Source organism: Astatotilapia calliptera, chromosome 14, assembly GCF_900246225.1.
Source record: "Astatotilapia calliptera chromosome 14, fAstCal1.2, whole genome shotgun sequence".
Taxonomy (NCBI): Eukaryota; Metazoa; Chordata; class Actinopteri; order Cichliformes; family Cichlidae; genus Astatotilapia; species Astatotilapia calliptera.
The window spans coordinates 18,344,212-18,358,328 of record NC_039315.1 but is presented as its reverse complement, the minus strand read 5'-3'; positions in this window follow the sequence as shown (position 1 = coordinate 18,358,328).

The following is a 14,117-nucleotide window of genomic DNA, read 5'->3' as shown; positions in this document are numbered from 1 at the left end:
GCTGACATCCTGTTCTCATTCTGCACAATAAAGGGAGAGTTTGTAAGAATTGGAAAACTTTAAGGTAAAGTGAAATCAGCTCTAGTACCAATTCGTTTTTCCAGGTGTTCGGAGTGGCACTGTGATTTTTCATGATGTGCTGCATGTTTCTCCTCTAATCTACTCTGCTACAAATTGTTCTTCAACTTACTTTTGAAAATTATAGTCAACACAACTGAGCCTTTGCCTCAAGTTTAATAACTAAAATGTCTATCCTAAAGGCACGTGTTATACACTGCAATAGGTCATCCAACTAATTAGTTTGCTTTTGGTGGTAACATTGTAACACGTACCCAGTTGAATTGAAGCTTGCAAAGGGGAAAGGGATTGTATATGTTTGCAAGCAGCATACTCCATTAATATCATGAATATTAACTGCAAGACACTGTATGACATTATGATTGGGAGCTGAGCCCCTATAAAGGTCTGATCATAGAAACGCCCCTGACTGGAACCCATACTGACCTAATGACCATCCATTCCTTCAGAGTCCTGCAGGAGGAAACCCTACAGTGACAAGAGGAAAGCAAGTGGCCATAATGCTCATCAGCCTGGCATCTACTGTACAATTCCTACAGGACAAACTCAACCAGCAACAGTTTGGCTGGGGATTTATGCTAGCAGTAGCTAGTACAGCCCTGAGCCACTAGCCTCGAGCTGAGATGGAGGTGATGAGTGAGCTGCAGAGGTCTGGTCTTGCTCATTGCTCCAGACATTGTTGGTTTTCAAATGTGTAGTCCTCAGACTCAATTGACTCAACTGACATCTCCTGAGGGAATTATTAGATTTCATGGAGCTGCCTCCACAAGCATTGAAGACTTAATATTGCTTTTCCACATAGCTCATGCAATACCGCTTCCAAAGGCCCATTGATGGTGGGTAAAACTGGCAGAGTGCCTCTTTAAATTCCCACAAAATTTTGTATGGGGTGACTTGTTCTAGCATTAACACAATGTTTGGGCTTTCTCCTTGATTAAGAGGAAAAATCCTGTCCTGGAGACCAATGTTAATGTTAATGAAATAATCGTTATTACACTTCTAGTACTTCCATAAATTACTAAAGTCAGGATGGTTGCTCTCTGCAGTGAGCAAACACACACATAAGCAATGTTTCAGTTACAATATTAAAACAGATCTCACAAGCAAAGATCACAGGTCTGCAATGAGATAAAATATGTTTGACTGCACCTCTCACCTAATTACTCTGCAAACTCCTTAAGTTTGTCTTAATTATATTGATTAAAATATTAGTATTTCTTTGAGTTTGACTAAAATGTGCACTAAAATACAGAGCAGTTATTTCATACACAATAGTAAAATAATATTACTGCAAAAAGGGAAAGAAATAAACTAATGAAAACATTTTTAAACAAGTTTAAGTGGCAGTTTTACTCATATGGTCGGATCATTTTAATAATAATATCCTACGTACCACTGGTTTCCAACACACAGCAGTCTGCTTTGATTCTATGATTTTTTAATAACAGTAATAACAGTGAACACATTTCAAAGTTGTAGGTGTAGAAAGAGCACTACTGCGTTTTTAAAAACAAACTTCAACATTCCCATGCTGTCAAAATCTATTTTAATAATTCCTTGATCACTTTAAAAATATCTGTAGGTCTCCTTTTTGCTACATCTCAGACCTTTACGCCTCATTCGAAGTAGTCTGTAATCTTTGGGGCTGAATTTCCTCAGGCTAAACTGAAAACAAAAAGAGAACAAGGATGCCTTTAATCTTCCAATATTGCTTTTCCCCTACTTTGCTGTATTTGTCTTTCATGCTTTCGTAGAAAAAAAAAGAGTATGTTTGGATAAAATGCTCTGTGAATCACATTTGCTGGTAAGACTTAAAATCCAGCTGTGCCCATAAAGCAGCGGCTCACGCAGAGTTTGATTTAAATAGCACACTGAAGTCAGAGCATGAGTTAAACGGCACAATATAAATGTGTGTCAATATCAATTTCCCTTTGCAGCTAAAAAAAAACAGAATCAAAATGTAAATATATATTTTTAATGGAAGAAGATATTTTTGTTTCATATTTTCAGTTAGGACATTTGGTTTGTCACTAATCTCACCTATGAACATACTGGTGCAGTCACACCCACTTCGTTTTAGAGGCCATGAGAAGGAGCGGTTCAGCATTACTGACACAGCCAAACGCTGAAGACATATGAAAATGCACTGCCAATTTTTCCACAGGTCACTGCAGTGCTAGATAGCAATTCAGTGTCCAAATAACCACTGAACAAGACCGATTTTCTGCGCAGAGCTGTAGCTTAAGAGTGCTTAAAATTTGAACCACCATATCTGATGTCCCATTTCAACAACAGCCGCAGAGGTGTGCGTCTCCTGAAGTGAGATAGAATGTTAATGGAGCATGCGGGGGGGGGGGGGGGGGGGGGGGGGGGATCCTTTAACTGTGGCTGAAAATCTGACTTGTGGAACTGGCACATTGACAGCTGCATAGCATTTGCCGAGACGTGGGGAAGTAAGCTCTAGTGACTACGTTGCACCGGCGCTGAGGAACATAGTCACTGAAGCAAGATGGAAAATCAGCCCTGTAAAAATAGACGTGTTCATAAATATAATGCATTCAAGCAATCTGAGAGTCTCATCCATCTGCCATTAGTGCGAGTGAACTCTGTGCGCCTTTATTTATGTTTGTGCAGCCACGTGTGATTCCAAACAAGCCATATTTGCTTGAGAGCCATTTTGTAATTAGGCAGTACACTGGCGCTGCAATAAGCGTTATTGACAGTCTTAAATCCCCAATGAGCTGCAGGAAAGTGTGGGTGGGATGGATGTGAATAAGGCTGCTGATGCTGATATGGCAGGACAAGGGTACAGTCACCTCGCTATGATGCGAACAAGGGTGCGTGGTGCGAAGCACAAAGAATGATACATTTATGCTGAAGTCAGGCTGTGGGTGCATCCCCACTGGTGTATCGATTGAAGGAAGCTGGCGAGGTGCGCTAACAGCGAATAAAATTTACTGACAAATCAGAACACGGATTGTCAGCAATTTTTCTCATTAGCATTCAAAGCGTCGTTCTATTGACAACTGCTTTGGCATCGACTACCTTATACACTTGTCAGCCCGAGAGGTTCCTTTTCTGTGAGGACTGGAGTGAACTCTGCACTTAACTTTGCTAACTAGAATCAAATACCGCTCATCATGCTGAGTAAATTTGGTCTGCGCTTATTCTGCGGGCCGATTGAATTCTTTTCAAACAGCTTCTCGCTATGAGCAATGGGCGCATTCGTGAACTGACAAAAACGAAGCACTTTTGGCTGGTTAGCTTAACAGATTTTCTGAAAATGCCATTGAAGAAGTCACACTTTTTGATTATTTTAAAGGATTTAGACATATTTGAGTTTTTTGCTGGTAAAGCCCATCTCCCACCCTCTGAGAATGTTAAATATGATCATTATACATTTAGTGATGTATTTTGAATGTTATTGAGAAATACTTCCCTTCTAAAACCATAATTCTAGAGCATTTGAATACACTGTATATGCTCATAGCACACTTTATTAGTTACAGCTTGCTTGAACCGAGTTGGACCCGCTTTGGACTTCAGAACTGCCTTAATTCTTCATGGCATAGATTCAACAAGGAGCTGGAAACATTTCAAAACTGAGGCCTGGTGAAGGCCATTTGAGTACAACGAGTTCATTGTGGTGTTTGAGAAAGCAGTTCGAGATGATTGGACCTCTGTGAGATGGCAGCCATCGGACGATGTGTGCATAAAGGGATGGGCATGGTCAGCATGTAGGCCCTGTTCTTTAAACGATGCTCAGTCAGTACTAAGGGTTATGCACCACACCATTACACCACCAGCCTGAACTGTTTACACGAGGAAGGATGGATCCATCCTTTCACGTTGTTTATGCCAAATTCAGACTAGACAATGTTTTCTATTATTCTATTGTAGCCTCAGTTTTCTGTGTTAGCGGCACCTAATGTGCTCTTCTGCAGCTGTAGTGCATCTTCTTCAAGTTTCAATGTGTTGTGTGTTCAGAGATGCTCTTCTGCACACCTCAGTTCTAACTAGCTTTTCTTGTTTTGTTTGTTTGAGTTACTCCTGCCTTCCCATCAGCACCAAGCAGTCTGGTCATACTAGTCTGACCTCTAGCGTCAACTAGACATTTTGACCCCTCACTGGCTAATTTTTCATTTTTAATTTTCAAACCTTTCTCTGTGAACTCCAGAGCTGATCCCAGTAGATCAGCAGTCAGCCGGTCATGCAACAAGGTCACGTTCAAAGTCACTTAAATCACTTTTCTTGCTCAGCATGATGTTCATTTTAAACTTCAGCTAGTCATCTTGAATATGTCGACTTGTCTAAATGCATTTAGTCGCTGATTAGATATTTGTGTTAACGAGCAGTTGAACAGGCGTACCTAACAAAGCGGCCTTTGAGTGATGTCCCACACTACTTGTGGAAAAAGCAAGGAAGAAGTCTCTTTTGATGCTATACAAAGTTTTCATCCTTCATCACTTCACACTCCTCCAGCTGTCCTTGAGCTGTGATGTTTTCCTTTTGCTCAGAGTCAATATGTCTTTTATTGAGGCATATTTGTTCCAGTAGAGTCTTTGCAAATAAATAAATAATCAGAATCCTGTTGCACAGATGGTTATTCTGTATTTCATACTCCTCGGGGATGATCAGCTTTCAATCACAGTCCACCTGTCGGAGCCCTCTGGGAATAGGAAAATGTATCTGGTGCCTCAGAGATAAGCACACATCCATAAATACAAACAGGTGACAAATTAAAGAAAAGATCACCATCGTATATTAGTTAGTAAGTTGATGAACCAGTGCAGGACACTAGAGCAGCTGCAGTCCACAATTTAATCGATTCTTTAAGGTGTTTTGATGATGCTTGTGGATAGTACGGACACACTGGTCCAAACTCTCCCGCTGGTGTTGCTTTGAAATGTGGAGACTGCAAAGGCTACAGCATATTTTCATACACTTCACATTCAGTGACCCTTTGTGAATGGTAACTTTGCGTTAGATTGTATTGATTTGCAGTCACTTCTCCTACCACCATCGGGAGATTGCTTTTACTTTAAGGGTTATGATTTTTCCTTAAATTTGTCACCTGTCTTTATTTGTACGTACTCTAAATGTAAAGTCTTCAGTACGCACTGGTGCACGACAAACACACACATATAGCCAGTGAACCCTCCGCCTCGGCAGCTGCTTGCAATAGACATTTACAACTTTCAGCCGCTAGTGGTTCAACACCTCTGTTTCCCCCCGTGTGCCAGTACAGTTTTAGACATGGCATGGCCAGCTGGTAAATATTCATCAGCTATGAATCAGACCACTGCTGCACCGGTGCAGCACTGCTGTGTTGATGTGTCAGTGTGAGTGGGTTGGTGTCCGTGTGTGCACACGAATGCTCTTCACACCGCATCACCTTCCATCCCCAAAGACCGCCTGTATTGTGCATTGTGTGACCAAGTGGGGCTGTTCATTTCACATCAGCTATCAGGATAGATCCTCCTCCTCTCTCGGAGTGACAGCAGGGTAATGGCTCTGGCTTTCTTCCAGTGGCCAGTGAGAGATGAGAAGACGCAACATGAGGGATGGCAGAAAAAAAAAGGAGAGAGTGTGTAATAAGGGATAAAGCAGCGAAGAACAGTTAAGTGACGTGAACGTGGAGCAGCCGCCCATTTTAGTGCCAAAGCCAGAGGAGTCCAAGCTCTGACTCTACATGAGAGTTTTGAAAGTAATCATACAGTAATACTGATGTCGCCTGGGTCTGAATTACACATGCTACAGCGGATATGTCTCCTTATAGAGTTAGCTCCTGTGGAGTGTGAGGAGGGACGCCCAGGGTTACGTGCTCTGCTTGGACAATTTCGTCGCTTGTAGCAAACCATTACTTGAAGCGCACAGAAGAGCTGTACTGCACTCAGCTAAGGAGAACGGGCAGTTAAGTGTTTCGCTTAACTGGCAGGAGAAATGAGCAATGAGGACAGGTGGGGGGATTTAAGTGACTCTAATAGTTTGAGGAAGAGCTCCAATCACTGTTCGGGGGCACCTGGTGAGTACACAAGCACAAAATGCTCACAGCTGTCCTTGTGTATAAGTCAGATCAAATACAGATCTCTGTTATAAGTGCTGCTCAGCTTTTGCTGCCCCTTTCAAGAGTAATCAGATTACCTCAATGAGCCCAAACATTATGATCACACCTGCCTGATATCCTGCTGCTGGTTATTTGCGTGCAGCCCAGCAGCTCAAGGCACGCGGTTTATCTGGCCCTGTTGACTTGGCCTCTGTTCTTTGCTTGGGTTTAGCACACTTACTGTGAGAACTGACGGTTCACCTACTGTCTAGTAGTTTTATCTTTGGCATACATCACAGAGATGACAGACGTGATTCACTCCATCTTTGTGCGTGGTCAAAAACTCACAGCTCATCTGTGTATGACTCAAGTAGGTGCATCTTTAACCCCAGAAAAAAAGAAAGTCAGTTTGAATTTAGTAAGATTCACCTACAGGTTAACATGCAGATGCATCAGTACTGACTCTATCATCCATATTTTCCCCTCCCTGTGGAGAGAGGATATTTCTTTGTAGTCAGAAAACAATGCAATAGGCAGTTGCACTCTCTGACCGTCAAGTCAAGTCCTCCATAAACAGAGACACTGAAAAGAATCATTCCATATCAGATAAATGCGCTGTCTCTGCTTATTTAAGGGAAGAGTGACGTGAAGCGTATCGTTTCAAATACCTGGATCCAGCCATTTTCTTCCACTTATCCAATTCGGGGTCGAGGGGGTGCTGGAGTCTATCCCAGCTGCCAGAGAGCGAGAGGCGGGCTCCAGCCTGGACAGGTCTCCAGTCTGTCACAGGGCTAACACAGAGAACGCCTATGGAAAATTTAGAACCCCCAGTTAACCTAACCCCACTAACTCCACGTCTTTGAACTGTGGGAGGAAGCCAGTGTACTGAGGCAGAACACACACAGACATGTGGGAGAACATGCAAACTCCACACAGGATTTGAAACCAGGACTTTAATGCTGTGAGGCAACCAGTGCTAACCACATGCCACTCCACTGTACTGCACATTTCAAATACCTTATAATTTAAAATACATTCAATGTCAGAGTTCTTTTTAGAGGTGAAAGCACCTTTTATTCAATTTTCAAGGTGAAAATGTTAATGCCGAAGCTTCTCTGTGGGCCGCAACGTAATAATCCATTCCTCACTTCTTCCCCTCTGTCAAATAGTGCCCTTGTGAACTAGTTTGGCCAGATTAGCAGGGCTCTTGACTGGAGTCATTCTCTTGCCGAACCCCTGGGTGAACTTCTGCTCCAGTAGGTCCTGAGAGACAGCTCACCTCCGGGCCTTTACCGAGGATTATTAGCGTCCACTGAATTCGTGCCCTTTTCAGAAGCCAGCAGGATGCTGTCAGATGAGTTAACGCTGACGGCAGGAGACCCTCTTGGATGTTCCAAATGACTGGTTTAGGGGGCCTCGAGACCGTGGAGAGAATCACAACAAACGACCAAACAAAAGAGTCATTTTCAATTCCAGTCAGGTTTTGTCTGCGCTCACGTAGATTTTTTACTTATTTATCTTTTTCCTTGAAGTAGATTCATTCCTTCCTGATGGTGGCATTAGTATGGGAGCATTATTGATTAGCATTCTGTGGGAGCATGTCTGCTAGATTAAATCACCTGACCCCAGCTTGGACTCACAGCATCCACGCCAGTTGTGCATTGCCGCTGCTTATCTACAGCAAAGATGCAGCTGGAGTTGTGAAAACTTAGTGAGGTTACGTCAGGCCTCCGAGTCACACTGAAACTGAAAGGAAGCAAGGGCCCAGATTTGTCTTAAAAGTGCACTTTGACGATGAAGCTTGTGTAACTTTTAAATGTTTTAAAAGCCCCAAACATTAAGAAATCAGTATTCACAGCACCCCAACATACTCTCCTGCAATAGCATCACAGTGAGAGATAATAGGAAATAAGCAGGATTAGACTGGGGTCAGATGAAGTGCCCCAGGTCCACATTTTTAAACTCTCTCTATCTCAGTTTCTCAGTTAATTTCACCTTAGAAATTAGCTTCTGGCTTCTTGAAAAGCTTCACCGCTACCTGGAAAATATGCTCGCTTACATTTTACATGACCTTTTTTTTTTCTTTTTCTTTTTTAATCCACTGTTTACAAATACTGCCGATGTAAAACAAACCTGTTCTGCTTCAAAGCTCATGCAAAATTCATGCTCATGCCTAAAACATAAAGAGAGCCAGTGGTGGGGTAGATGCAACTCGTAAGAGGACAGCATGTTGTAATTATGGATGTGGGCTTTAAAGAGCGCTGCCAGTGCGCCTGCTTGTACTGTACATGCTCACCAGGAACGATCGCACAAAGGAAGCAATGTAGGCTTCATGCAAGAAGGAAAGACTCGTGATTCTTAGATGACTCACGCTCAATGATTCATGATGACTAGAATTGTACTCTGCAAAATTAAAAGAAAAAAAAAAGGGGGCTGCACCACACTCTGCTTTGAGTACAGGCAGACAGATTTTTTTTTAAATAAAATGTGAGCACACCAGCAGCTTAAAGGTGCTATAAATATACAGATCCGCTAAGACAGATCCATTGATTTACATAGTTTATTTGAGATAAATAATGTGACATTTTTCAAGCAATAAGATGATCTGCTGTCAAATACCCGTTTACCATCCAGATCTGGATTTGGCACCAATCATCATCCATCCATGTCTTGGGAAGAAATACCACATTCTCCCTTTAATTCTAGTTTTCTGGGCTCTGTTTTGAATTACTCTCCTCCCTGTGTGTCTTGATTATAGAAGCAACGAATTAAGGATAATGAATAACTAATCATTTTCTCCTTTTAGCCAAATCAAGCATCCATGTGAGCATGGCAGCCTCCATTCATTGCTGTCACATAGTGTAAGAGAGGGTTCGCCTCACGCCCAGAGGACTCAGAGCAGCTGACTCCAGCCATATGTCCGTTAGCCCCACTTAAACTTTTTCCACATCTCACTTTTGTTTCCATGTCTGAGAAAAAGCCTGCCGCCTGACTGAGCCGGCCAGCCAGATGGGGCAGCTGTGCACCTCGTCAGCTCTGGTTATCAAAATCAGCAGAAGCGTGGCTGCCGACAGCGCCATCGATTTCTGCCGCGGCCCTGAGGTTCTTTAAGCCCGGGTGTGGTCCCAGGTCACAGCTCAACAGCGCAGCGCCCATGTGCTCCACTCTCTCCGGTTTCTCTTTCACAGCAGACTGAACCAGGGAGCCCAGTGCCAGCTGGCCCTGCCTGGAGCTTTTTACCCAGATACTCCATCAAACCGCGGTGTCGTAATTAGACAGGGTTAACACTGAGCCAAGCCACGCCGAGCCACAGGTGCCTATTCATTACTGGACAGGTTGATTAAAAAGCATCCCGCAGCAGCAGCAGTCGCTGAATGGGTTCAGGCATCCTCTTCGTTGTTTGGTATGCATGGATCTTTGCTCTCTCAGGGTTTTTTTAAAGCATATTGCTTTCATTTAAAGGAGTCAGTTCATTCATCTCTTTGCATTGGCTTAACTCACCCTCTCCACGGCTTGCCTGGCTCATTGTTGTGCTTGGGACACAGATTACTCCAGAGAGGCTATGGATTAACCGGACTGCGGATGGCACATTGATCTTCAGCCCCAATCCATCCGATATTGGCTTCTGCTCGATGAAAGGAGAGAAGAGAAGCATGAAAATCAATCTTATAAGGTCACGGGCATCGTTTATGGAAACAGCTTATTATTGAGGTGACTTCTGTTGGATGAAAAAGGAAAAAGAAAGAATTGTCTTTGATTGACTTAAATAATTTCCAAAAACATCTTGTTCGGATTTGAATAAATGGGGAGGGCATCCAAAAATGCAAATATTAAAAAAAAAAAAAAAAGTTGTTAAAACCCGGTGGATTCCACTAAATTCCACTATAACTTTTTCTAAGCTGTTCACATTCTTTTCTTCTTTATTTATTTATTTCCTCCACAGTTTGAAATATAATAGCCTTTGATGAGCACCACAAAACTAGTCAGTGATATATTGCACAGAAAAGGAAAAAGAAAGAAAAAAATAACCCCACTGTGCCTCTGCTAGAAGAGCTACACAGAAGTAATGGAGGACTATGACTAATTATTTTGTTGACTGATCTTAAGTTTGACCTCACACAATCTTCACACTGGTGACTGACTTTATATTGATAGGAACAGCGGCTGACGCTGAGGCTCGTGTGCGTCATGCTGCCAATGAATACTGATGAAGGGATTAAACGAGGAGCAGCATTATGTTTTTACGTTTGAAACTTTTATTGGGTGGTGCTGCTGAATGCCACCAGCTGCAGCAACGAGTTAAGCACCAACTAACCAGCCCAATTCCATACAATGATAAAAGATGAGCACAGGCTGCTGACAGACTACCTGAGGTGTCAGACCGTTCTCACTCCCGAGGCGTAACATCCTGACGTTTTGTCACGTCCCGCGGCGTTCCTGGGGAATGCAAAAGGTGACCTTTTGATGACCATCCTACCCAATGTTTCTGCGCACAACACCAACGCCAAATTGACTTCTTTTTCTCTCACCCATCCGGAATACTTCTTAGGGTTATGGTCATGGTTAGGGTTATGGTTAGGGGTAGAGTTAGGTTTAGTCGCAAGTCACCGTCAAATTATAATACGGGTAGGACGTTTTGTCAGAGTAGGATGGTTTCTCAGAACACCAAGTTATGGATGAAATCCAGTGGAATAACGCTCCCGCGGTAATAGACGTTCCAGCCCTGTATTCCAGCCCTAAACCTAACCTTATCCCTAAGCCTAACCATAACCTTATTCCTAACATTAACCAGCACTTTAATGACATTAAATAGTGTTTTCCCAAGCGATTTTAATAAAAAGAGCAGACGTGTAGATTGAGCCCAAACGGTTCTCATATTTCCCCATGTTTCCAATGGGAACGTGTAGGGTGGCTGAAAACGTAATATGTTGACGATTTGTCACCTAAAATGTTACGCTTTGGGAGTGAGGACGGGTTGAAGGTGTAAATACTGATGCGAGTGTGTCCCCACTGGAAACATTACCGAGATACATGAGAAAATCTTTGGGAAGGATATTGATTATCTTCTCACACTACCGCCTATCAAGGTTGCGTTGGGATGTATTAGATGTATCAGCTACCTCTTGGAGTTTACTGTGGCAGCTGAAAACTGGACCAAAAAATACAAATCTGACTCATTTTAACAAGCGCCAAACTCTGATAGTTACACAACTGAGTCATCTTCAAAATGCAAGTCTTGCAGGCGTTCCTGATTTACAGTCGGTAGCGTTTGCCAAAAGTGCCTCAAGGAAGGACAATATGCACGATGCTCTGAGTACCGGCTATAATAGGAAGATCACCATGATCATTCAGCGGTCATGCTGACACCATCCTCCCTATTCTGGTATTCTAAACAGTACCCGGAAGTAGACTGCTTGGTCGAGTTAACCTCCTGAACTATCTACAACACATGGTGAAAACCTGAAATTAAGACAGAGAAGGCTAGACGTGAATCATGATCATTACTGATCACTGATGACAGATTTAGATATATTTTCATAAACCATTCATTTGCCACATCAATAAACAGCATGGCAGGGCAAAATATTGCATTTTACACACAGTACTGGTACAGTATCTAGAAAATGTGGGAAAATACTGGCATCATATACAGTACTTAGCTACTTCTGAAGAAATTAAAATGGGACCCTAAAAAAATTACTATGTACAATAATGGATTTCAATACATTTTACATCCGATGAAAACGTTTGTTGTAAGATTCAGATAATTATTTTTTAAAAGCTAGACATTTTAAATGAGAATAAGAAAGAAAAGTATTTCTTTGTGCCCCCCTTTCCCTGTTAATGCCCTACCTGGCCCCCTGGCAAAACTTTGCTAGACCCGCCCCTGCACAGTTACCAGCTGTCAGCTACATAGAAGAAGATCCTGGTGTTATTTGTCTCTCAGAAACAGTTCATAACTTCCCTTCAACTAATTCATGTCACCTAAAAGGTAAACCTGTTTCTCCATCACCTGTTCAGCTCTGATGATTCAGTAAGGACATCTCCTGGTTTCATCTTCATGTTTCCCTCTCACCAGATAACCAACTAACCTTATAAATAGAATAAGACAAAACAAGTTCAACATCATTAACACCATAGCACCCGCCCAGCTGTATAGAAACTCCGTCATGCTAGCTAGTAGCAGTACGAGTTATTGTAACTGACTGTAAAAGGTCAGCATAACGAAAATAAACTCCACCTAAACTTGGTCTCTGCTCCTCCTGCCTTTCCGTCATCCACCTGCCAGCCTGTTGCACCTGCTGGCCTCCACCACTTGCTAATGTTGCTGAATCTGTGGAAGCTCCGCCATAGGCATCACCAAACAATTGAGTTATTTTTACACATCTCCCAGCATCTGGCCAATCCACCACCTTTCAGTGTTTATACCGTTACGGAAAAAAACGAAAAAACAAAACATCGGCCCATAAAAATGAAAAAGTCCAGTCCAGCTATGTATGATAGGCACATGAGCATCTAACTTCCCTTTTATTTGATACTATTACTGATATCATTACTCCTGCTCCACCTGCTGCCATTATTTCTTCTGCTGAAGACTGTGAAACATTTCTTGCTTTCTTTTTAGAAAAAATTAGCAATATAAGGAAAAAATTGTCCCCATCAGCATCTGCACTGTCAGTTCCTACGCCAGTTCGGCCTGTTGTTTTAGAAAGATTTTTACCTGTTTAACTAGCCGAACTGGGTAAAATAGTTAGTGCAACAAAAGTATCCTCTTGTTCACTCGACATTTTACCCGCATCGTTATTTAAAAATGTCTTTTACTCTATTGGTCCCTGTATGCTCACTATAATTAACACCTCTTTGGGATCTGGCAAAGTTCCTGCCTATTTTAAAACTGCTGTTATATACCCTCTGTTAAAAAAGCCTATGCTGGACCCATCTCTCACTAGCAACTACAGACCGATCTCAAAAATACAGTTAATTGCTAAGATTTTAGAGAAGATTGTGGCTAAGCAGCTTACAGCAGTTTTAGAAAAATATAACATCTTTGATAAATTTCAGTCTGGCTTTCGTAAAGCTCATTCTACTGAAACAGCCCTTCTTAGAGTTTCTAATGACATTCTGATGCAAAACGATGCGGGTAAGTGTTCTGTTCTTTTAATGTTGGATCTCACGTCGGCCTTTGACACCGTTGACCATTATATTTTGCTTGATAGGCTGAAATACTGGGTCGGTGTATCTGGGTCTGCCTTAGAGTGGTTCTCCTCGTATCTCTGTGAACAATACTCTTCTGTGGCAGTTTCTAAGTACAGGTCATCTTCTACGTCCCTGTCCTTTGGTGTGCCACAAGGCTCTGTGCTGGGGCCATTATTGTTTTTAATTTATTTACTTCCTCTCCAGCATATTTTGAGCCCTTTTGAGGATATTTGTTACCACTGCTACGCAGACGACATCCAACTATATATATCTTTTAAACCTGAAGATGCTTCTAAACTGCGGATTTTAAATGTGTGTTTGGAAACCATCAAAGGTTGGATGGCCGACAATTTCCTCCAACTAAATGAAAATAAAACTGAAGTCCTGTTATGTGCTCCAGACAGACATGTACCCAGCATAATGAATGCTCTTGGTCCCCTTTCAACATTTGTGAAACCATCTATCAGGAACCTAGGGATAACCTTCGATCCTGCTCTTACATTGGATACTCACGTCAAATCTCTGGTTCGGTCTTGCTTTTATCATTTAAGAAATATTTCTAAATTGAGCCCCATAATAGCTCATACTGAACTGGAGATTGTTATTCATGCTTTTATTTCATCACGACTGGACTATTGCAATTCACTGTTTACATGTCTAAACAAGAGTTCCCTGGAGCGTCTGCAGACTGTCCAAAATGCTGCAGCAAGGCTTCTGACGAAAACATCGAAATACTCACATATAACACCGCTGCTTATACAGTTACACTGGCTCCCTGTCGAATTCAGAGTCCACT